The 24,558-nt window shown below is 37.2% G+C and overlaps 1 protein-coding gene, 1 non-coding gene and 1 pseudogene across 6 annotated transcripts in view; 1 reads left to right on the forward strand and 2 right to left on the reverse strand.

The window, feature by feature from the left end:
* Positions 1-24,558, forward strand: part of DENND1A (DENN domain containing 1A) — a 615,092-nt gene that overhangs the window by 249,681 nt on the left and 340,853 nt on the right. The gene's annotated exons all lie outside the window — the stretch shown is intronic.
* On the reverse strand, positions 9,422-9,528 carry LOC111765368 (U6 spliceosomal RNA). The gene has a single exon (XR_002797743.1). It is a non-coding gene; the product is annotated as a U6 spliceosomal RNA (small nuclear RNA).
* LOC101424481 (protein tyrosine phosphatase type IVA 1 pseudogene) lies at positions 23,888-24,413 on the reverse strand (annotated as a pseudogene).

Genomic DNA, 24,558 nt, shown 5'->3' on the forward strand with positions numbered 1-24,558 from the left:
AAGGACAAACATTGTATGATTCCACTTCTATGAAATGTCTACAATAAGCAAATTCATAGTCATAGAAAGTAGATTAGAGATTCACACCAGGGGTGAAAGGTGGGGTGGTGGAGGGGGAATGGGGAGTTAACTCCTTAGTGGGTACACAGAGTTTCTGTCTGGAGTGATGAATAAGTTTTGGTAATGGGTGATGGTGGCACAACATTGTGCATGTAATTAGTACCACTGAACTCTACACTGAAAATTGTTAAAATGGGAACTTTTATGTTATATATATATGTTATTACAATAAAATTTAAAATAGATGGAGGGGAACAGATGTAGCTCAGTGGCTGAGCACCTGTTTTCCATGTGCAAGGTCCTGGGTTCAATACCCAGTACCTCCTAAAAAAAAGAAAAAAGATAGATATGGTAATTTTTTGTCATGTGAGATTGTGCTGCTTTTTCATATGACGTGGCACTTCTGGCCTTCTCAAAGCAGGACAGGCTCTGAAAGCTTTTGTCCCTCTCAGACTGGTGATGGACTAGGTGACCTGGTTGGAGCCACCTGTGTACTTTCTCAGCATCGCCCACCATTGAGGCTGGCATCAGCCTTTGAAGCAGTGCCACCTGTGATGTGAGAGGCTACCAGTCCTGGCCCATCAGAATGACTATTTTGGAGTGTTCTAATGAAGCAGGGCAGAATGCAAATGCTGGTCACCACCCAGGCTAACCATTTGGCTGGCTATATGTTCTCCAGCATAAAGTAGCCACTGTTTTGTTTTTCCTTTACTGTCAATTCTGACATACCTTTCAGGTAAGACTGCTTCTAATCATACAAACTAATTTTAAGTATTTTTAAAAATGAACTCCAGTTTTCTTTAAATGACTTTTCTTTGTATGCCATAGGTGTAGCTTTTTAAAGGCATATCATTTTGTGATTTTTTTTTTTACCTCTTTTCCCAATTGGAAAATTATAATGGCAAGGCCAGACAGATCTTGAGTCAAATCCTAGCATTATCTTTTATGAATTGTATAACCTTGGGCAAGGTATTTCACCTCTCTGAATTTCAGTTGTCCTATTGCTAGAATGTGGATAATATTTCCTTCATTATTGTGAGAATTAAATTTGATATTGTATATAAAAATTATTGGCATATTTTGATGCTCAGCATCATCTAGTGTGTTTTTTCTCCTCACATTCTTACTCTCTTCATTTGAAAATTTATTCATTGTTATTTACCCTGATTTGTGGGAAAATTATAGTTTTAAATGCCATAATATGGAGTTCATACAAAGCTATGATGAAAGGCCTCAAATTTTCATTGGCATACTCCTGTGAACGGTCGCTCTGGAGGAATGGAAATACTATTCTGAATTGACCTAAACCAGTGGTCCTGTGCTCTAATCTCTGGTTCCCAGGTGATAACAGATGTCTCTTAAGTGATTCCAGGTGCTCTGAACATAGTGCAATCTCTTATCTGCTCTATCTACAGTTCCTCCTTAAAGTTCTTTCATATTACCTCTTTAATAATATTTGAAGGATAGGGATTCCTTGACAGCTGTTGGAACTCCAACTCCCTACTTGAAGGGGCTCTGCTTTTTAGTCCTCAGGTGATCTCCAGACTTTCATGCTGTACTGTTTGATTCAGGCCCACATGCCAAATAGTTTTAATGTGTTCTCCTTTTTTGTTAAACAGATTTTGTCATGTCCAGGAGATTTCCTGCCGGTAGCAGCTATAACTTTCTCTTGCTATCAAGGCATTCCCTGCCCCTTGTTAACTCTCAGCCAGGGATTTTCTGCATATGTCTGTTCAAAATATTTCTTTTGGCACCCTGTAGGCAGTGAGGCCCTCCCTGACCACCTTCAGAATTCAGTACTCCCTCTTTCATAATTTAGAGTGTTTTATACATACTTGTAGTTTTAGTTTCAGGCCTTTAAAGGTCCATTTTTTACTTTGGGTGTAATTCTCATTTGTAGAATCTGAGCTTCTCTTCTGTAGCAAGAGTTGAGGTATTTGGATAGAACTTTTGGCCAAGTTAAATAGTTTGGAAATTTAGAAAGCAGAATGTTGCAGTTACAGCTGGACTTGACTTCTAGTCCCAACTCTACATTTTAATAGCCTTGTGACCTTGGGCTAGTTACTTAACCTTCTGAATCTTCTCACATTAGGCTGTATTTATTTTATTTTTATCCTCTCTTAAATCCAGTTAAAAGAAGACAAGTGCAGTTATTGGTCCTAGACAGAGGAAGCACAGAAAGGAAGGAGGAGGAAAGGATGGGTACAGAAAGACATCTGGTACCTGGCCTATGTAGTTGTCATCATGGTGTAGTAATGGCTAATATCTGTGATATGATTACATCGTGCCAGGCACCATTCTAAATACTGCAAATATACTTACTTAGCCTCAATAAAGTTTTTAATATACAAATAAGATAATTATGCAAGTATACTTATCTTATTTAACAACCCTGAGAAGTTTGTACTATTGGCTCCAATTTAGAAATGAGTAAACTGCAGCACAGAAAGTTTAAGTAACTTAGCCCAAGAGACAGAACTAGAATAAGGACATAGGTGATCTGGTTCCGGAGCTCAGACTTCCAATGGGGTTTAATAACTATTTATTGAATGAATGAATGTGTTGGAAAGGTGGGACAATTCCTGTCTGATAGCTTCTATTTTTTCCTTGATGAAGTGGGTAGTGAAATCAGATGCTGAGGGTGAAGGAGAGAGTATATGGAGATGGGAGGTTTGAGTGGGGAATGGAGGTCATTTAAAATAGGCTGACTAATGAAAAAAGAAGAATTGCTAGATAGCGTTGAAGGCTTATTTGATGTTGTAGACTTTTTAAAAATTTAACGTTTGTCTTGTGTTTTTTCCCTTCCCTTCCCCCTCACCCACCCTGCTGTTTTTGCTGTCTGTGTCCATTCGCTGTTTGATCTTCTGTATCTATTTCTCTTTTTGTCTTCTCTTCTCTTCTTTCTCCTCTAGGATTCATCAGGATTTGATCCTGGGGACCTCTGATGTGGAGAGAGGGTACATCAGAGCATGTCAACTGCACCACCTCAGTTCCTGGTCTCTTTTGTGCTTCACCTTGACTCTCCCCTTGGTTTCTCTTTTGTTGCGTCATCATCTTGCTGCATGACTCACTTGCGTGGGTACTGGCTCACTGCATGGGCACTCACCTTGCTGTGCAGGCACTCAACTCACCACACAGGCACTGGCTTACCATGTAGGCACTTGTGTGGGCATTTGGCTTGCCACGTGGGCACTTGACTTGCCACATGGCACTCATGTGGGCACTCGGTGCACTTGCGTAAGCAGTTGGCTCACCACGCAGGCACTCGGCTCACTGCATGGGCACTTGGTTTGCCATGCGGGCACTGGCTCACCGTGCAGGCATGCTTTCTCTTCTTTTTCACCAGGAGACCCCAGGGATTGAACCTGCCTCCCCTGGTGGGTGGAGGCCCTGCCTCGTGAACTACATTCACTTTCCTGTTGTAGACTTTTTTCCTCCCCCCACCGCCACCCCAGTGTCTGTTCTCTGTGTCCATTTGCTGGGTGTTCTTTGTCTGCTTCTGTTGTTGTCAGCAGCAAGGGAATCTGTGTCTCTTTGTTGCATCATCTTGTTGTGTCAGTTCTCCATGTGTGTTGCACCATTCCTGGGCAGGCTGAACTTTCTTTTGCGCTAGGTGGCTCTCCTTACGGGGTGCACTCCTTGCACTTGGGGCTCCCCTACGCAGGGGACACCCCTACACGGGGGACACCCCTGCGTGGCACGGCACTCCTTGCGCGCATCAGCACTGCGCATGGGCCAGTTGCACATGGGTAAAGGGGGGCCGGGTTTTGACCGCGGACCTCCCATGTGGTAGACGGATGCCCTAACCACTAGGCCAAGTCCGATTCCCTGTTGTAGACTTTTAAAGGTAGAATTTTTAGAGGAACAATATATATGCTTGTGCAAATGCAGGCCCAGAGAAGGGAAATGATTGGGTTCTTTCAGGAATAAGGCATTGCCATGCAAATGTGATGGAAGAAGAAGGGACACAAGCCCTTCCTGTCTTGGTAAGTTGAACCATCAAAATTAAGAAGGATAAGAGGGGGTGCAGAGAGAAGAGGATAGTGGTTGGGAGAATAAAGAGACTGTCAGTGATAAAAGATAAAAACAGATATAGTAGGAGTTTTAAGAAGAGAAAACAGCAAGGATAAGAAGCTAGGCTCACAATTGGAGATTCTTAATTAGCCATTTCAGAGGCAGATAAGATATGGTAATGGTAAGGTCAAGGAAAAACCAAAGGAAGAGGTGACTGAGGTGCAGTGAAGAAGAAGGTCAGAATGATGATGAGGAGGTCATTGACCTAAAAGTCTGACTAGGGTGTTAGATGACTGTCAAAGTTAAAAAAGGAATTTCTGCTTTTGGTGTACAGCAGGTAATATTTCACAGTAGTAGTGGATTTGGAAGGTGTAATTTTATTGATTGTTTTGTGAAAACTTGATTGAATTTATATGTAAATATAAATGTATATTTGTCCCCTTTTGTATAAACATTGTCAAATACACAAAACTCACCTATGGTAGATGCAGGAGATACATTGAAATGATCTCTTCCAAGATTTTTTTTAGGTTGTTATTTTTTTCCCCCCCAAAGTGAACAATCAGTGGTATTTGGTATAAACACAAAGGTTTTGTTTTGTTTTTTTTAAAAAAGATTTTTATTTATTTCCCCTCCCCCCCCCAGTTGTCTGTTCTCTGTGTCCATTTACTGTGTGTTCTTCTGCAGCAATCTGTCTGTTTTTGTTGCATCATCTTGCTATGTCAGCTCTTCATGTGTGCAGCGCCACTCTGAGTAGGCTGCACTTTTATCGCACTGGGTGGCTCTACTTACGGGGTGCACTCCTTGCGCGTCAGGTCCCCTACGCAAGGGACACCCCTGCGTGGCATGACGCTCCTTGCACGCATCAGCACTGCATGTGGGCCAGCTCATCACACGGTTCAGGAGGCCCTGGGTTTGAACCTTGGACCTCCCATGTGGTAGGCAGACACCCTATCTGTTGGGCCAAATCTGCTTCCCAATGTATTCATCACTTCAGTCATTAATAAAGCATTTTCATTATTTCAGTAATAATAGTAATTACAAACAAAAACCAGACCCACAAACAACATTCTTCACCTCTCAATCTCTCTATGCTTCCACTGCTGTACGTAGCTGCTATTTCTGGCTATTCTTGCACAATTTTTTATTTATTAAGAAGTTTTATTTATTTATTTTTAAGATTTATTTTTTATTTCTTTCTTTCCCCTTCCCCGCCCCCCCAATTGTCTGCCCTCTCTGTCCATTCACTGTGTGTTCTTCTGTGTCTGTTTGTGTCAATGGCACCTGGAATCTCTTTTTTTTTTTTTTTTGTCTTTTTTTTTAATGTTACATTAAAAAAATATGAGGTCCCCATATACCCCCCACCCCCCTCACCCCACTCCTTCCCCCATAAGAACAACTTCCTCCATCATCATGAGACATTCATTGCACTTGGTGAATACATCTCTGAGCACCGCTGCACCTCATGGTCAGTGGTCCACACCATAGCCCACACTCTCCCACAGTCCACCCAGTGGGCCATGGGAGGACATACAATGTTCGGTAACTGTCCCTGCAGCACCACCCAGGACAACTCCAACCCCCGAAAATGCCCTCATATACATCTCTTCCTCCCACTCCCTACCCCCAGCAGCCACCATGGCCACTTTCTCCACACCAATGCCACATTTTCTTCAATTACTGATCACAATAGTTCATGAATAGAGTATCAGTAAGTCCACTCTAATCCATACTCTATTCCTCCATCCTGTGGACCTTGGAATGGTTGTGTCTGCTCCACATCTATATCAAGAGGGGGCTTAGATTCTACATGGATGCTGGATGCAATTATCCTGCTTTCAGTTGTAGGCACTCTTGGCTCCCTGGTGTGGTGGTTGACCTTCTTCACCTCTATGTTAGCTGAGTGGGGTAAGTCCAATAAACCAGAGCGTAGGAGCTGCCATTCTGTTGAGGCTCAGGGCCTGGCTATCACATGGTCAGTCCAGAGATTCAGGTCCCCTGGGTGTGCACTAAACCCCAGCACCAACTACAGATCCGGTCAAAGTGACAGGAGAGGCTTGTGAACAAAGATGTGTCTCATTTTGTTGCATCATCTTGCTCCGTTAGCTCTCTGTGTGTGTGGCACCATTCCTGGGCAAGCTGCACTTTCTTTGTGCTGGGCGGCTCTGCTTACAGGTCACACTCCTTGCGTGTGGGGCTCACCTACGCAGGGGACACCCCTGCGTGGTTGGGCATTCATTGCCTGCATCAGCACTGCATGTGGGCCATATTAAACAGTTTTATTGAGATATATTCACATACCATACAATCTATCCAAAGTACATAATCAATGTCTTTCAGTATACTCACAATAATTATGCATTCATTTCCACAAAAAATTTTCTTTTAGTTAAATTATAATTGTATGGGGGTACAAGGAATCACAAACAACTTGAAAAAAATGTACTAATAAACACATAAAAAACAGCTTGCTCATTAGTCACCAGGGATATGCCAATTAAAACTGCAGTGAAACATGCTGACCATAATGGCTAAAAATAAAAAGACTGGTAATGTAAAACACTGGTGAGGATGTGGAGTAACTGGAACTCGCAATTGTTGGTAAGAACATAAAATAGCACAACCAGTTCAGGAAATTCAGGAAAAAACTGGAAGAATCTATTTCTTATAAAACTAAATTTACAGGTAACATATCACCAGCAATTCCATTCCTAGACTTGTCTAAGAGAAATGAAAACATGCTTCACTTTTGTAGCAAGAGCTAAGGTATTTGGATAGAACTTTCTGCAAAATTAAGTTGGAAATTTGGAGGGCACCCTAATGCAGTTACATTCCCTATCCCCACCCCGTCTGCTGGTAATGTAACCCATATTCTAGATTCTGACTCTGTGAATTTTCTTATTCTAATTATTTCATATCAGTGAGATCATACAATGTTTGTCTTTTTGTGTCTGGATTATTTCACTTAACATGATGTCTTCAAGGTTCATCCATGTTGTTGCATGCATCAGACTTCATTCCTTTTTATGGCTGAATAATATTCCACTATGTGTATATACCACATTTTGTTTTGATATTCATATGTAAATGGACACTTCGGTTGTTTCCATCTTTTGGCAATTGCGAAAAATGCCACTATGAACATCAATGTGCAAATGCCTTTTTGACTTCCTGCTTTCAGTTCTTCTGGGTATATGCCTAGCAATGGGGTTTTCAAGTCTTACGGCAATTCCATACTTTCTGAGGAACTGCCAACTGTCCTGTTCCACAGTGGTTGTGCCATTTTACATTGTTACCAGCAATAAATGAATGTTCCTCTCACACTTGTAGTTTTCTGTTTTTTGTTTTTTAATATTAGCCGTTCTAGTAGATATGAAATGGTATCTTATTGTGGTTTTGATTTGCATTTCCTTGATGGCTAATGATGTTAAGCATCTTTTCATGTGCTTTTTGGCCACTTATATATCTTCTTTAGAGAGATGTCTATTCAGGTCTTTTGCCCATTTTTAAATTAGATTGTCTTTTTGTTGCAAAGAAGGATTTCTTTAACTCTTCTGGATAATAAATCTTTATCAGAAAGTGGTTTCCAAAAATTTCCTCCCATTGTGTGAGTTATCATTTTACTTTCATGTTAAAGTCCTTTGAGGCACAAAAGATTTTAATTTTGATGAGGTCCCATTTATCTATTTTTCCTTTTGTTGTTTGTGCTTTTGTTGTGTGTGTGTGTAAAGTCTAAGAAACTATTGCCTAACACAAGGTCCTGAAGATGCTTCCCTATGTTTTCCTGTAAGACTTTGATAGTTCTGGCTCTTATATTTAAGTCTTTGATCTATTTTGAGTTGATTTTGTAGAAGGTAGTGGTCCTTCTTCTTTCTTTTGCAACAGATACCCTGTTTTTCCAGTACATTTGTTGAAGAGACTGTTCTTTCCCAGTTGAATGGTCTTTACCTTCCTGTGAAAAATCAGTTGGCTATAAATAAGAGAGTCCATTTCTTAGGTCTCAGTTTAATTCCATTGGTCTATATCTTTGTCCTTGTGCCAGTACCATGCTGTTTTGATTACTGTGGTTTTGTAATAAGTTTTAGTATTGGGAAGGGTGAGACCTCCAACTTTATTTCTGTTTTTCTAGATGGTTTTGGCTATTTGGGGACTCTCTTATCTATCCATGTAAATGTAATGATTGGCTTTTCCATTTCTGCAAAGAAGGTTGTTGGACATTTATAGGGATTATGTTGAATCTGTAAATTGCTTTGGGTAGAATTGGAATCTTAATAATATTCAGTCTCCAATCCAACGGAAGCAATGTTTTGCAGTTTCCTATGTACAAGTTCTTTATATTCTTGGTTAAATTTATTCCTAGATATTTGATTCTTTAGTTGCTATTGTAAATGGAATTTTTTTCTTTACTTCTTCTCATTGATCAGTACTAGTGTAAAGAACATTACTGATTTTTGGGTGTTGATCTTTTGCACCACCAATTTGCTCTGATAGCTTTGTTGCAGATGTTAAGGGATTATCTGCACATAGGATTATGTCATCTGCAAATAGGGGACATTTTACTTTTTTCTTTCCAATTTGGATGCCTTTTATTTCTTTTTCTTACCTAATTGTGCTGGCTAGAACTTCCAGTACGTGCTGAATAGCAGTGGTAACAGTGGGCATCCTTGCCTTGTTCCTGATCTTAGAGGGGAAGCTTTCAATCCTTCACGGTTAAATAGAATGTTAGCTGTTTTTTGTATGTGCCCTTTATCATGTTGAGAAAGTTTCCTTCTAATTCCTAGTTTTCTAAATGTTTTTATTAAGAAGAGGTCTTTGATTTTGTCAAATGCCTTTTCTGCATGAATTGAGATGATCATATATTTTTTCTTCATTCTGTTAATGTGATGTATTTAATGTGCTGTTGGATTTGGTTTGTTAATATTTTGTTGAGGATTTTCACATCTGTATTCATCAGAGATATTGGTCTGTAATTTTCTCTCCTTGTGTTATTTTTATCTGAGGGTGATGTGGCTTTGTGGAATGAATCCTGTTCTTCAATTTTTTTGGAAGAGTTTAAGCAGAATTGGTGTTAAGTGTTCTTGGAATGTTTGGTAAAATTCCCCTGTGAAGTCATCTGGTCCTGGGCTTTTCTCTGTTAGGAGGTTTTGATTACTAATTTAATCTCTGTAGTAGTTATTGGTTTGTTGAGATCTTTTATTTCTTCTTGAGTCAATGTAGATGGTTTGTGTCTTCCTGAGAATTTGGCCATTTCATATAGGTTATCTTAATTATTAGCATACAGTTATTTGTAGTATTCTCTTATAGTCCTTTTTATCTCAGTGGGTTTGGTAATAATGTCCCCCTTTGCCAAAATATGGCAAAATATGGCTTCATGAATTTGCATATCATCCTTATACAGGGACTATGCTGATCTTCTGTATTTTTCTAATTTTAGTATATGTGCTGCCAAAGCAAGCATTCATTTTCTTCATGGTGTCTTTTGATATTGAAGAATAAACACCATTTATCAATTTCTTTTTATGGTTAATGCTGTCTTTGTCCTGTGAAACTTTTGCCTTACCCCTAAGTCATGAAGATAATCTCTCATATTCTTTTCTAGAAAAATGATAGTTTTAGGTTTTGCATTTAGGTCCATGATCTATCAAATTAAATTTCATGCATGGTATGAGGTAATGGGCAATGCTCACTTTTTCCCCATATGGTTAACCTAATCATTTCACCATCTTTTGTTGTAAAGACTTTTATTCCCCCATTGGATTGCTTTGGTGCTTTTGTAGTGGCAGTATAAGTGCAAGTATATTCTGTACTTTTGATATATTCATTGATTCTATGCCACCCTATCTTGATTTCTGTAGCTGTTAAATGACTAACAGCATATATCCTTCAATTGTGGTATTCTTTATCAAGATTGCCTTGGGTATTCTAGGTCCTTTGCAAATTTCCATGTGTATTCTAGAATCAGCTTATCAATTTCTACATTTGGTGGGATTTTGATTGGAATTTTATTGAATCTGTAGCTCAATTTAGCGAGAATTGACATTATAACAATATTGAGTCATTTAATCCATGTCATATCTCTCCATTTATTTATGTTGTCATTAATTTCAGCAGTATTTTCTATAGGTTTCAGTTTAAAGATCTTGCTTTTCTTTTACATTTGTCACTAGGTATTTTGTGGCTTTTTTTTTTTTTTTACAATACTGTAAATAGAACTGTTTGTGTCTTTTATTGTATTTGCCAGTTGTTTATGTATACAATTGTGGTTTTTTTGTTATTTACCCTGTATCCTACGATCTTGTAAAATTTACGTATTAGTTCTTATAGTTCTTTGTGGATTCTCTAAAACTTTCTGTGTAAGAATCATGTGATCTGCAAATAGAGACAATTTTCTTATTTTTTATTTTTATGCCTTTTATTTACATATTTTGCCTTGCTGCACTGGGTAGAACCTTCAATACCATGTGCTGCCCTGGATGGTGCTTCAGAGGCAATCACCGGACATTGTAAATCCTCACAGGGCCCACTGGATGGAATGGAGGAGAGTATGGGCCATGATGTGGACCATTGACTATGAGGTGCAGAGGTGCCCAAAGATGTACTTACCAAATCCAATGGATGTGTCATGATGATGGGAACGAGTGTTGCTGGGGGCGGGGAGAGGTGGGGTGGGGGGGGGGTGGGGTTGAATGGGACCTCACATATATATTTTTAATGTAATATTATTACAAAGTCAAAAAAATAAAATAAAATAAAATAAAAAAAATAAAAGTTGAACAGAAATGGTGAGAGCAAATACCCTTATTTGTGAGAGCAATATTTTACCCTAAAGTATAATATAAGCTGTAAATTTTTTCAGAGATGTCCCTTAGATTGAGGAAATTTCCTTCTGGTCCTAAACTTGCTAAGAGTATTTTTGATATGAATTGGTGTTGAATTTTGTCAAATTCTTATTCGCCATGTATTATTATGGACACATTTTCTTCTTCATCCTTTTAAAATGATACTTTACATTGATTTTTAATGTTCAGCCAACTCCCTTGACAGTGGTATTTTATCCTTTTTATGTATTTCTGGATTTTGATTTGCTGATACTTTGTTTAGAATTTTTGCATCTATGTTCATTAGAGATATTAGGGTCTGTGTGTATGTGCATTTTTTAAAGGAATATCTTTGTCCAATATCGTTACCTGGATTATTTTTTTCCAAAAGTTTTGTTTCTGTCTTTCACATTTAAATCTTCAATCTGCCTGGGTTTGCTTTGTATGAGTAGATGTAGCATACAGTTGGGATCCAATTTCTTTTTTTAAAACAAGTGGATAGCCATTTGCCCCTGGAATATGCCTTGAATATCCATTCTTTCCCTCAGGAATTTGCAGTGCCAACCCTGTCATATATCAGCTTTTCCATATGCATGAGTCTGTCTACTTTTTGACTCTTCATCTTGTGCTACTTGCTGTGCTGATTGCTATTGTTTTAGTATCTATTGAGAAAGTTTCTCTAACTTATTCTTCTTTTCTTCAGGAATGTATTGTTCTTGTTGGTCTTCTGTCTGTGTGAATTTTAGACTCGTATCATCAAGTTTCATAAAAAACCATGTTAAAATTTTGATTGGTCTTTTAATAAAATAAGTCTGAGGTGAATTGACAACTTTATGTTAAAGTGAGTCTTTCTGTCCAATTCTTGAACAGTTTATTTAGATCTTATTTTGTTCTATTTTAATAACATTTTGAATTTTCTTTCGTAGTGGGCCTATACAGCTTTGGCTCATTTTTCATTAAGAATCTAATTTTTCTGTGACTTCTGTAAATGGCATTTTTTCTTCTCTTATTTAGAAATTCAATTGATTTTGATCTTTTGCCCAGCTACCTAATTAATTCTAATTATTTATTTATATATTCTTTTGGATTTCACATAGAAAATTGTATAATCTGTAAATGATTATTTTGGCTTTTTTCCATTCCATTCTTTTTACCCTTTATTTCCTTTTCTTGTCCTATTGTGCTCCTTAATATCCCCAGTACAATGTTGGGTAGAAGTATAATATATATGCTTTTATTGTTTATGATTTTAAAGGGAGCATTTTTAACATTTTTCCAGAAGATAGGTCCTAAATAAATATTCTTTATTAGACTAAGGAGGTTTTTTTTGTGTTTCTAATTATCTTGCTTTAGGTTCCTGGATCAGCAATTTTGAAATATGCTTAGTCATTTCTTCAGTTATTACCTCCTCCATTTTCTCTGTTATATCCTTCTAGAAATCTGATTAGACGGTATTAGACTTTTTTCCTCCCTCATTCATGTTTCTTAATTGTTTTTCATATTTTTTTCCTTCTCTTTGTCTACTTAGACTACATTATGGATAATGTATTTGGATTTATTTTCCAGTTCACCAATTTTGACTTTCCTTCTGTCTGATATTACTGTTAAATCCATCCATTACGGTTTAAATTTCATTTTCTGTTCATTTCATGAAGTTTTATTTGGTTCTTATATAAAATAGTCTTGTTTTCTGCTCATTTTCAGTGTTTTACTTTTTAAAGATGTATTAAACATTATTTTTTATATTTTGTGTCTGAATATTTTAGTTGTCCATATAACTTTATTTGCAGGAGATTTTTGAGGCCTTGGTTAAATTTGAATCCCCCTAGAGAAGATTTAGGTATCAATTATGTTCTGGCTATCACTTAGGGGTACTAATAATTAGGGTGCTCTATAAATTATGTTTGCAATTTTTATTAGACTATGGTAGGTGAATTTGGGTTGCAAATCTATGTGAGGCTGTGCTTTTAGCTAGGAATTATCAGTGGAGATGTTTGCTTCTTCTCAGCAACAGTGTCAAGATTGGAAAATGTTGTGGTAATAAAATTTATTCAAAATTTTTCACCCTTACGCTAAAGATATAACCCTTGAGGATCTTATTGCTATGTTGTAGTTTCCTTAGAAGGTTTGTAGGCTTTATCTCCTTTTACTTCTTCATTGTGCCTCCGTCATCTGGGAATGCAAAATGTCCATGGTTTGGCAAAGAGCTTCAAGGTGAAAGTCAACTTTGCTCCTAATTTACCTTTCTGAGTTTTCAGTTTCCATTTCATTTTTTTTGGCCCTGGAATGTTTACTTTTGCTAGATCAGCTGTATCTTAAAATATTGTATGTGCATACATGCACATGTATAAATGTATAATCTAGCATTTTAATTGTGTCAACTGGGAGAGTTGTTCAAAATATCTTTCATATACAGAAATGAAGGACTTGAAAGAATGGAAACATATATGTTATTGAGCTGTAGTTTTTACATACATAAAAATTCACCAATTTCAAATATATGCTTTGAGTGACAAATGTTTATGAATGTGTAACTACCACCATGGTCAAGATAGAGAGCATTTCTGTTACCTCCAAAAATTCCTTTTGCCCTTGGTAGTCATCTCCTATAATCCTGTATCTTGGCAACTGTAGATATATTTTTCCTTCACTGTGGATTAGCTTTAGATTGTCTTCCCTAGAATTTTACATAAATAGAATTACACAGTATGTATTTTTTTGCATCTAGCTTCCATGGTCAGAATAACATTTTTTTAATTCTTCAGTGTTGCAACATATATGAGTAGTTTCTTCCTTTTTATTGTTGAATAGTATTCCATTTTATAGGTGTATCACAGTTTATTCACCTGTTGATGGACATGTGGATTATTTCCACTGTTTGATTACTGTAAATAAAACTGATATAAGCATTCATTTTCAAGTCTTTGTGTCATCATATGATACCATTTCTTTTGGGTAAATAGAAATTTGTGGGTCATATGTTTAATTTTATAGGAAATGGCAAAATTGTTTTCCAGCAATCTATAAGAGCTTCAATTTCTTCTCTTCCTCCCCAGCACTTGAAATTGTCAGTCTTTTAAATTTTAGTGATTTTATTGAATGTATGGTTGTATCTTATTGTGGCTTTAATTTGCATTTCCCTAATGAAATATTGAACATCTTTTCATGTGCTTACTTGCTATTTGTATATCTTCTTTGGTAAAGTGTTATTCAAATCTATTGCCCATTTTTAAGTGGTTTTAAAATCTTACTACTAAATTACAGGAGTTCTTTTTATATACTGGCAGTAAGTCTTTTATTAGATTTGTGCTTTGCAAATATTTTCTCCCAGTCTGTGGCTTACCTTTTCATTTTCTTAACAATGCCTTTTATACATCATAAGGTTTTGATTTTGAAGTCCATTTTGTCAATTTGGTTTTCTCTTTCGCTTATGCTTTTTGTGTCTTATGAAGTCTTTGCATAACCCAAGGCTACAAAGACTTTCTCCTATATTTTCTCCTAAATATTTCATAGATTAACAAAATATATGCATGACCTAAACACTGAAAAGTACAAAACATTGCTTGCTGAGAAACATTAAAATAAGCTCTAAATAAGTGAAGAGATAAACCATGCTCATGGATCCAAGGTCTCACTATTTTTAGGATACCAATATTCCCAAATTGATCTACATAGTCATAGCAATACCAATCAAAATCTTACTAGGCTTCTTGATAGAATTTGACAAATCAATTCTGAAATTTGAATGAAAATTTATATGGCAAAGTACTGAGCCAGAATAATTTTGAAAAGAAGAATAAAGATAGAGGGCATGCGTTAATTGATTTCAAATTGTGTTGTAAAGCTACAGTAATGACGTCTTTGTGGCATTGGCAAAAGGATAGATATATATAGATTAGTGAAATAGAATAGAGAATCTAAAGATAGCCCCATAAATATATGGTTAATTGATTTTTCAAAAGGGGTGCCATAGTAATTCAGAGGGGGAACGAATAGTCTATTTTTTAAAAATGTTGATTGAACAATTGAATATCCACAAGAGAAATATGAACCTGACTTTGGAAGGCACGTATTTTTAGGAAATTTTTTTTCAATACAGAAGAAGAAAATTACTACCTTTAATTGTACCTTCCAAAGGATAGAATTTTGGTATATTTCCTCCTAGTCATATACTAATAATGTATGTAATATACATATAATACATATTTACATTTACATATTTGATATCATATACCTTTTTCATTTAGGTATTCCTTTTACTAAGTATTTTTGTAACTTTAAAATTTTCTTTCTTAACCTTTTTTTTTTAAATTTCTCTCCGCCCCCCCCACCCCCCAGTTGTCTGCTCTCTATGTCCTTTTGTTGTGTGTTCTTTGTCTGCTTGCATTCTTTGTCAGCAGCACTGAGAATCTGTGTCTCTTTTTGTTAAGAACCATTTTAATGGCCACATAATACTAAATTTTATAGGTGTTCAATATTTAATGATTCACTACTGTTTGAATGAATAGTAATAGTAATAATAGTGGTAGCAGCTACCGCTTACTGATTACTTTCCACCTGGAAACTGTGCTAAACACCTTAAATGAATTAAGCTGTTTCATTCTTTAATAATTCTTTGAGGTATTTAACTCCATTCAAAGAAAAGGAAGATTAAGTATCTTGCCTATATTTCCCATAGAAGCTTGGGTTTATAGTCAAGTATCTTTTACTCTTATCCTAAGAAAACTGTACTGCCAATTTTTAGGCTCTTTCCAATTTTGGCTATCATATCCTTTGCGGTAGGCATCTTTGCATCTAAATCATTGTCTGCATTATAGATGTCTGAACTTTCCTTCATCTAAACTTCTTTTCCTCAGCCAGTCCTTCATATATTTGATCTACTATCACATAATGAAATATTTTCAAAGTCACTGTAGTTTGCAAGGCAAAGCAGTACATGAACTGCTAAACTATCTTATTTTGATGAAGGCTGAGTCAAAAAAGCACTGGGTCATTGTAGGCAATTCTGTATGAATGCAAATCTGCAGGGGTGAAAGTCTGAAGAGAATTCTTTTTTTTAAGATTTATTTTTATTTATCTCTCCCCCCACCCCCCTACCCCCCATTGTCTGTTCTGTGTCCATTTGCTGTGTGTTCTTCTGTGTCCACTTGCATTGTCAGGTGGCATTGGGAAACTGCATCTCTTCTTGTTGCGTCATCTTGCTGCGACAGCTCTCCATGTATGTGGCGCCACTCCTGGGCAGGCTGCACTTTTTTCACATGGGGCGGCTCTCAATGCAGGGTGCACTCCTTGTACATGGGGTACCCCTACGTGGGGGCACCCCTGTATGGTACGGCACTCCTTGCACACAGCAGCACTGCACGTGGGCCAGCTCACCACATGAGTCAGGAAGCCCTGGATATCGAACACTGAACTCTCCATATGGTAGGCGGATGCTCTGGCAGTTGAGTCACATCTGCTTCCCTCTAAGAGAATTCTGTGGAACTAACTATTCATTGGTTCAACCCACTCTGGAAAATAAAGAGAAACAATTACAGTAGTCTGTTCCCTAGAACATTGAGTCCCACTTTTATTTTATATATATATTTTATATATATATATATATTTTTTCCCCTAATGTTAGACTTCTCAATTTGAAATTCTTTCACACTCACAGGACAGTTATAAAAATAATTCCAACCCACAGAGGGAACTCCATTGTATCCCTATTCCCCCCAGATCCACCAATTTTATCATTTTGCCACATTTGCTGTATCATTTAATCTACCTATCCATCAGTCTATTAGTCTATCTATCCATCTATCCATTTTCTGAAGAGTACTGGAGAGTAGGTTGCATACCTCATACTCCTGAACACTTAAACTATCTATACATTTCCTAAGAACAATAATATTCACTTATGTATCCACCTTAAGTGCAGTTACCAAACTCAAGAAATTTAACATTGATGTATAGCTTATAGTCAATATTCCCAATTTTTCATATGTCCCAATAATGTCCTTTTAAGCCTTCTCTCCTCCCTTGTTAGGTCCCACCCATATTGTGTATTGCCTTTAATTGACATTTTCTCTTTAGTTGTTCTTCCTTTTTAAAATTTTATTGTAGGGTTATATATACAACATACATTTTATCTCAGCTACTCAAAGCATAACATTCGGTGGAATTTATCATGTTCACTGTGCTGTAGTACCCTCACCAACTTTCATTACTTAAAATTTCTCATTTTCCCAAACAGAAACTCCATACCCATTTTGCATTAATTCCTCATTCTCTTGCCCCTGACAACCTGTACTTATTTTATCTATGAGCTTGCATATTCTCTGATAACTTCTTTGTACTTACTTAAAGATAATATCCATAACAATCTTGTTTGCTTTGATACCAACTTAACTTCAATAATATTCACAAACTGTGTTCCTATACACCTCTGTACCCCCACTCTTATATAGTTCTTATCACAAATTACATGTTTGTAATTATGAGACCAAAACCGCTGATTTCTAATTACATTTTTCTTTTTTATGTGTCTCCCCCCTACCACCACCACCCCAGTTGTCTGCTCTCTGTGTCCATTTGCTGTGTGTTCTTCTGTGTCCACTTCTATCCTTGTCAGCAGCACCGGGAATCTGTGTCTCTTCTTGTTGCGTCATCTTGCTGCGTCAGCTCTCCGTGTGTGCGGGCGCCACTCCTGAGCGCCTCTCCTCACAGGGTGTACTCCTTGCGCGTGGGGCTCCTCTACGCGGGGGACACCCCTGCGTGGCAGGGCACTCCTTGCGCCCATCAGCACTGTGTGTGGGCCAGCTCATCACACAGGTCAGGAGGCCCTGGATTTAAACTGTGGACCTCCCATGTGGTAGGCAGACGGTCTATCTGTTGAGCCAAGTCTGCTTCCCTATTTCTAATTACATTTTATGTTCTTGCCTTTCAGATCTTGTAGGCAGTAAAAAGTAGAATTTCAAACCCCAAAATCATAGTAATGACATTTATGTTTACCCCTGTCTTTACCCTAAGCAGAGATCCTTTTTTCTTCATACAACTCCTGTCGTTTATTGTCCTTTTCTTTCAGCCTGCAGAACTCTCTTAGCAACTCTGGAGGGCTGATCTAGTGGTGACAAATTTCCTCAGGTTTTCTTTATCTGCTAATGTTTTAATCTCACCTTCATTTTTGAAAGACAGTTTTGCCAGATATTAGAATTCTTGGCAGCTTTTTGCTTTCAGAATTTTAAATATATCATCATACCACCTTCTTGCCTCCGTGGTTTCTGAGGAGAAATTGACACTTCATCTTATTGAGGCTCCCTTGTATGTGACACATTGTTGCTCTCTTGTGGCTTTCAAAATTCTCTTTATCTTTGGCATTCAACAATTTGATTATAATATGCCATGACTTGGACCTATTTGAACTTTTACTGTTTGGAGTTCATTGAGAAATGAATGTGGATATTCATGTCTTTCATTAAATTTGGGAAGTTTTCAGCCATTATTCTTTGAATATTCTCTTTCCCTTTCTTTCTTTTCCTTCTGGAACTCCTGCAATAAATATATTGGTATGCTTGATGGTGTCCCACAGATTCTCAAGCTCTGCTCACTTCTCTTCATTCTTCTTTCTGCTCCTCAGACGGGATGGTTTCAGTGGTTTTATCTTCAAGTTCACTGATTCTTCTCCCAGCTCCAATCTGCTATTAAACCTATCTAGGGAATTTTAAATTTCTTAAGCTCTGTTTGGTTCCTTTTCATAATTTCCATCTCTCTATTGATATCTTCTTTGTATTCATGTATTGTTTCCCTGATTTTCTTTACTTCTGCATGTTTTCCTTTAGCTCTTTGAACATATTTAGGACTGGTATATCCTAAATCTGGTCCTCCTTATTGTTGGTTTCTTTGCCTGGGCCATCACTGCCTGATTCATTGTATGTTTTAAAATCTTAGGTTGAAACCTGAGCATTTTTATATTTTAATGTGTTATTGCTGGAATTTAGACTCTGAAATGTCTGTGCCTTAAGCTTGTATATAGCTAGCATTATGACTGAATTTTCCTTGAATGCCAGGAGCTAACAAAAATGTTTTTTAAAACAGAAGGAAAACACCTTCCCAGTCTTTGCAGATTGTCCTGTGTGAGTGCTCTCCTCCATGGCTTCTCCGTAATCTGAGTTTTAGAGAATTGCTCCAGGCCAAAGCGTAGGGGCCTCCCTGATCCTTTCTGCACAGCATCTTTTCTTGAGTATATGTGTATGCCTGTAGGAATTCCACCATTTACACGATTCCAGATGCCTTCTCTTCCCTGGAAAACAGTTTCCTAATGGTCCTGGGGACTACACTATGTGCCCTATAGCCAGCAATCCCTTGCCCCTGGCAGCTACTTGCCTGCTTTTCTATAGCATTCTGTGGAAGAGCTCAGTGAGTTACCTTATACACACAGGGCAAGTTCTGGGATGGCTAGTCCCTCAGGCTACCACCACACAGGCTGGGCCAGACATATATGCTCCCCATATGTGAATGAGGACTTCTCTGTTCCCTCTGGATCTGGAACCAGGAACACTCACTGGGACCATGGGTCAGCTCTGTGCCAAGCTAGTGAGGAGTTGGGGAAGGGCCAACTGGGGTGACAGGAGATCCTACTGCTTTTAAGTAGCCTTTTTAAAAAATTTGGTGTTCACCCTGTTACTGCAGTCCTTTAACTATTTTCTGGCACTTTGAGAAAGATGTTCCTGCCAGTTCTTGCTGGTTGTTGAAAGCTTCTGTGGGGGGATGGACCCATGAAGCATCTTACTCAGCCATCTCCCTCAGGGCTTGCTGAATCCCACTTTTAAAATGGAATTTTGTTATTCAAGTGACTTACCTCCTCTCTGCTTCTTTTCTCCATCTGAGAGAAAGGCACTGAATTATAGCTTTGTGGCCAAGATGTCCTCAAAAGGAGGTGCTGCTCAGTGAGCAGAATCTTAATCTATCATGATTTGGAAGTCACATGGTGTTGTGACACTGGTATCAGAGAGATGTGGGTTCAAATATAGCTCGAACATTAATCATGCAATCTCAGACAAATTCCCTAAACCTTTTTGAACCCCAGTGTTCTTAATATAGACACTGATCTTTAAGAAGAGGGATCTCTTACAATCATTTCTTGGTTTGTTTTCTGGATTTCCTCTTATTAGGGTTCCAATTGATAGAAGTGGATAATCCTCCTGCCATCCTCCATATGATCCAAGGCTTCTTTCTTCCAAGAAACTACTTAAGTCTATCTCCTCTACATAATATGGTAATGAGAGAGTTAATCTTCTTGGTCCTTGTATTCTATTATCTGTAGTTCTACATATCACTGGCATTCTCTGAACCTGTTGTTCAGAGCAAAAGTGGTCCAAGTGAGATAGGAGGTCACCTCTAAGTTTGTGGAAAGGTTTGTTTTTAAGCAACCTAAAGATTGTGTTTTTTGTTTGGAATGTCCTTTCCTTTTCATTTCCAAGTTTAAGGCTTACATACCATTGGTGTTAGGGGAAGAAAGACCATTAGCTCTTAGTCTTTCCATAGCACCTTGTGTCACTCCATAACTCCTTCCAGGATTCCTAATTTTTGCATGGAACATCCAAGAGCTCTGGTAACCCACCATAGGGGTGGGTGAAGAGGAGGGGAAAGGGGAGGAGGGGGGAGGGGAAGGAGGAAGGAGAATTAGAGATTAAACATTGGAGAAAGACGGTGTGTAGAATAATGCCTGTGCTGTTGCTCTTTCATGTCTGTTGATGAGAAGATGTACCTTTAAATGAATTTTCTTTCAGTATTGACAGGGACACAGTGATTTTTGCTTAGAGACACCTTTGTTCCAAATCATTTTTATATGTAAGAAAAAAAATATGAAAACTATATGGGGATGAAATACATGTGTGTGTGTGTGCATAATATATATATTTTCCCTCTTAAAATGGTAAGAGGGATATCTGGGCAATGGAATATACTCTGCAATCAGATTTTCATCATGATAGATTTTATTTTTTTTAAGGAGGTACCAGGGATTAAACCCTGGACCTCATATATGGGAAGGAGGCATTCAACCACTGAGCTACAACCTCCCCCACCAAAGTAGCATTTGAGGTTCCTCTTAATGCAAAGGGAATATTTCTTTCATTGTTTGTATAGCTCTGATTTCTGTTTCAAACTTAACTGGCACTAGTTAATGTTGTGACAAGTATTTGGTAAGAAATGACTGTCATATAGGTTACGAAGTTTACTTAGAGTGTTAGACAAAGGGTGTTGGTGAATAGATACCTTTTTAACTTTATTTTCTTTGTTGTCCTATGCCCAACCTAACTAGCCTTTAGAGGACATGATATGGATAAGATAGCTGTAGTAATTTATAAAAGAACATGCTCAATCACTGCTGCTTCTCAGCCTAATGAGTTCATGTAAAAAATATATCAAAAGAAATTCTCATAGCAGAATCCTCACATTTCAAAGGGGAGTATATTTATTATAAGAACTGCTGATTCATTAGGAATGCTTCCTAATTCGAACTGCAACAGCTGCTTCTGGTTAGAACAAACTCCATCTCCTCTTTTGTGCCCCATCTCTCCAAGGAGACATTAAATTTTGGTTTAAAACTTTTCTCTTGCTCCAGCTTTTTTTTCTCTCTCTCTCACTGTTTCCTCAATTATAATGCTTTATCCTTTTCAGTGTTCACACGATTTGAACAACCCACTGTACCCACTCCCCACCTTTAAAAATGAATTTAATTAGGATTACAAATGCTAATAAAACTCTTCTGATAATGTGTTTTGTTTGCATTCACAGTGGCAATGAAGTGTATTGTACAGCAGTAAAAGAAAAAAGTTGAGGCACATAGTCATGAATTCCAAATGCAATAATTTAAAGTACAGGGAGCATTTCATAAACTGCCATTGTCCATTAAATGAAACTACTGTATTAATGTATCATATCATGCTGTTCTAATCACTTTTCTCCAAATACCAGCTTTTGAAAGAAACATGGTTGTATTTTTTATACAAAATCTGAAATCGTGTAATTGAATGGCTTGGTAGAATAGGTAAATGAATGTAGCAACATGCATTCAAATATGTCTCTTTGGTTTGTAATGAGCTGATTGAAGTTCACAGTTGTAAGACTTGCCATTTTATTCTGTGATTTTACATTCTGGACCCAGACAAAGGTGTTAGTTTATTGTATTAACAAAGAAAAAATAGAAGAAGAAAATTGTTCATAAAAAACAAGTAGTCCTTTTTGGGAATCACTATTGGATTCTGTGTTCCAGTAGCCCTTATTCAACTGTGCTTCTATAAAATAACAGATATTCTAATGTGACCAGTTGCATTTAATTTTAGAATTATTGATAGCCCTTGTTAGGCTTACACATCTGATGGGGTTGGTAGTCTGAAATGTATGTGTGTGCACACTCCTGTGAGAGAGATGATTTGGTTCCATTGTATACTTCTCTCATAACACTTACCTCAGTACTTATACTTATTGATTGATATGTCTGATTGGCCTGTTAGCCCCAGGACATTTGCAGAGGGCCTCACAGTCAGTAAATGTGTGATGGCCGAATAAATGATACAATAATAATCCAAGTAGATGCCAGATAGATATAAAAATCTGTAATATTACAAGAAGGTCATCAACTTTGGAGGTAAACCACTTTTTTTTTTTTTTTTAAACAAATCAATTTCTCTTTCATTTCATTATTTATTTAGAAATTTAAGCCCTCACACTGGGTTTTTACAAGCTGGTAAACACTGACAAATTATTTCTCACACAGAAGTTTAAACACATATTCCCAGACAGTGTAACTATGTGGTTGAACTAACATTAATATACATCACCATTTTATCAATTACATAATAAAACAAATTGTCTAGTATCCAATTATTGTTACACAGCTCAAAAGACATATAAAATATTAGATGTCTGCTAAATTCATCAGCAGAAACCTACTTTTTTTGGCAAGAGGTTGGGAAGAGAAGGAAAAAAATCATACTTCAAACAAAATAGCTAGTAAACAGCTTTCAATAGATATGGAAAAAATTACAAGAATTTCAGAAATCTTATGATTAAGAATTATTTTAGCCACCATAACAAAGCATCTATACCTTTTAAAAAAATGTTATGTGTTCTGCACAAGATGAAAGCAACATTTTACTAAAAATATTTGATAGCCCCTTCCCATTCATTTGTCAAGTCCTACCAATTAAGCTGCACCCAAAGTGCAAATATTAAATTAACTCTAAGGCTTTTTTTTTTGGTCTGGAGACATTAAATACATGTGTGCTTCTATACAATGCAGATTTTCAAAATGGAGATTTTCTTTAAAGTCACAAAATGAGATTTACAGATAGACATTAAACAATCACCATAAGACTTGGTAAAAATCCCCCAAAATTCAATGGTTGTGCAAACCTGATGTAAACTGGTACAAATGTGGGAGATGTAAACATAAAAGTGAACAGGCAAATAGCCATGTAAGCACTCCTTTCAATGTTTGAAATGACTGAAGGAATAAACTTCACAAGGTCTAGAGTTTTCATAATTCCTGGGTTTTTTTTAAACATCAGTTTTATTGATACATATTAATAAAGCATACAGTTCATCCAAAGTGTGCGGTCAGTGGTATTTGGTATAATCACATAGTTGTGCACTTATCATTTCCTAAGATTTTAAGTTCTCTGTGATACTAAAAATATACAAGTATCATGTTGGGTATTTTGGCACCTAATCTCTCAAAATTTCTTGTAATACTGCTTGATTTCAAGAAAGGTCAGTTGTTAACAAATGTTAAGGCCATTTTAAATGCTAACCAGCAAGAATCCAAATAGCCTGATTGTAAGTCACTGGGGTTGCAATTCTGTCAAACTTATAGCATGGTAAACCTGCTTTTCAATACTTCCATGGAAATGTCATTAGATTTATTCACCAACATGTTGGCTAATATATTCGACACGTTAGGTCCTCTCTCAAGTTCCACTTCCAAGGCAATAGCATCAGGTACCCCAGTTTTATCGAATGCAACAGTTGTTTCTGTGACCATTGGAGTCTTTGAAGCACAGCCATTTTAGGATGCTGCTTCTCCAAATACAGAAGTTGCTTGCTGTTGTAAGCTCCATGCTGTTTTTGTCTTATGAATAGTACTGCATCTTCGTATTCATATTTCATTCCACCTTCAGTCAGTGCTAGGGCAACAAGCAGTGGAGCTCTCTCAAAATCTGCAACACAGTGAATAGCAATGCAGCAGCCAGATTCTTCAGGAAACTTAATTTTTCTAAGACTTATCCAATTATCAGCAATCTGGTTGGATGGTGGTGCATCATCATCAAAAGGCCAATCAAGAACACAGATGCCTTCTTTCTCCACCAGAGCTGTGTCACAAGTTGCTTTGCATACTCTTCCTATTGTGGTAACTCCATACTTCTTAAATTCCTCTATAAATTTGCTTACAGTTGCATTGTTTGGATTGGGTGTTATAAGAAATCTTTTGTTCTTGAATGTAACTTCCAAAGGAGCTGGGCAGTTCAGTGGTGCCATTTTAATTTAGTTAAAACACTAGGGTTCTGAAAGAAAGAATTTTTAAAAATTGAATATGGAAATGATGTAAAGAAACTGAAGTCTACTTCAATATACTGCACTTGAAATTCTCGGTGTTTTACAAATGAAGTTGGGAGTAATGGGA

This window comes from Dasypus novemcinctus, chromosome 8 (genome assembly GCF_030445035.2).
Source record: "Dasypus novemcinctus isolate mDasNov1 chromosome 8, mDasNov1.1.hap2, whole genome shotgun sequence".
Taxonomy (NCBI): domain Eukaryota; kingdom Metazoa; phylum Chordata; class Mammalia; order Cingulata; family Dasypodidae; genus Dasypus; species Dasypus novemcinctus.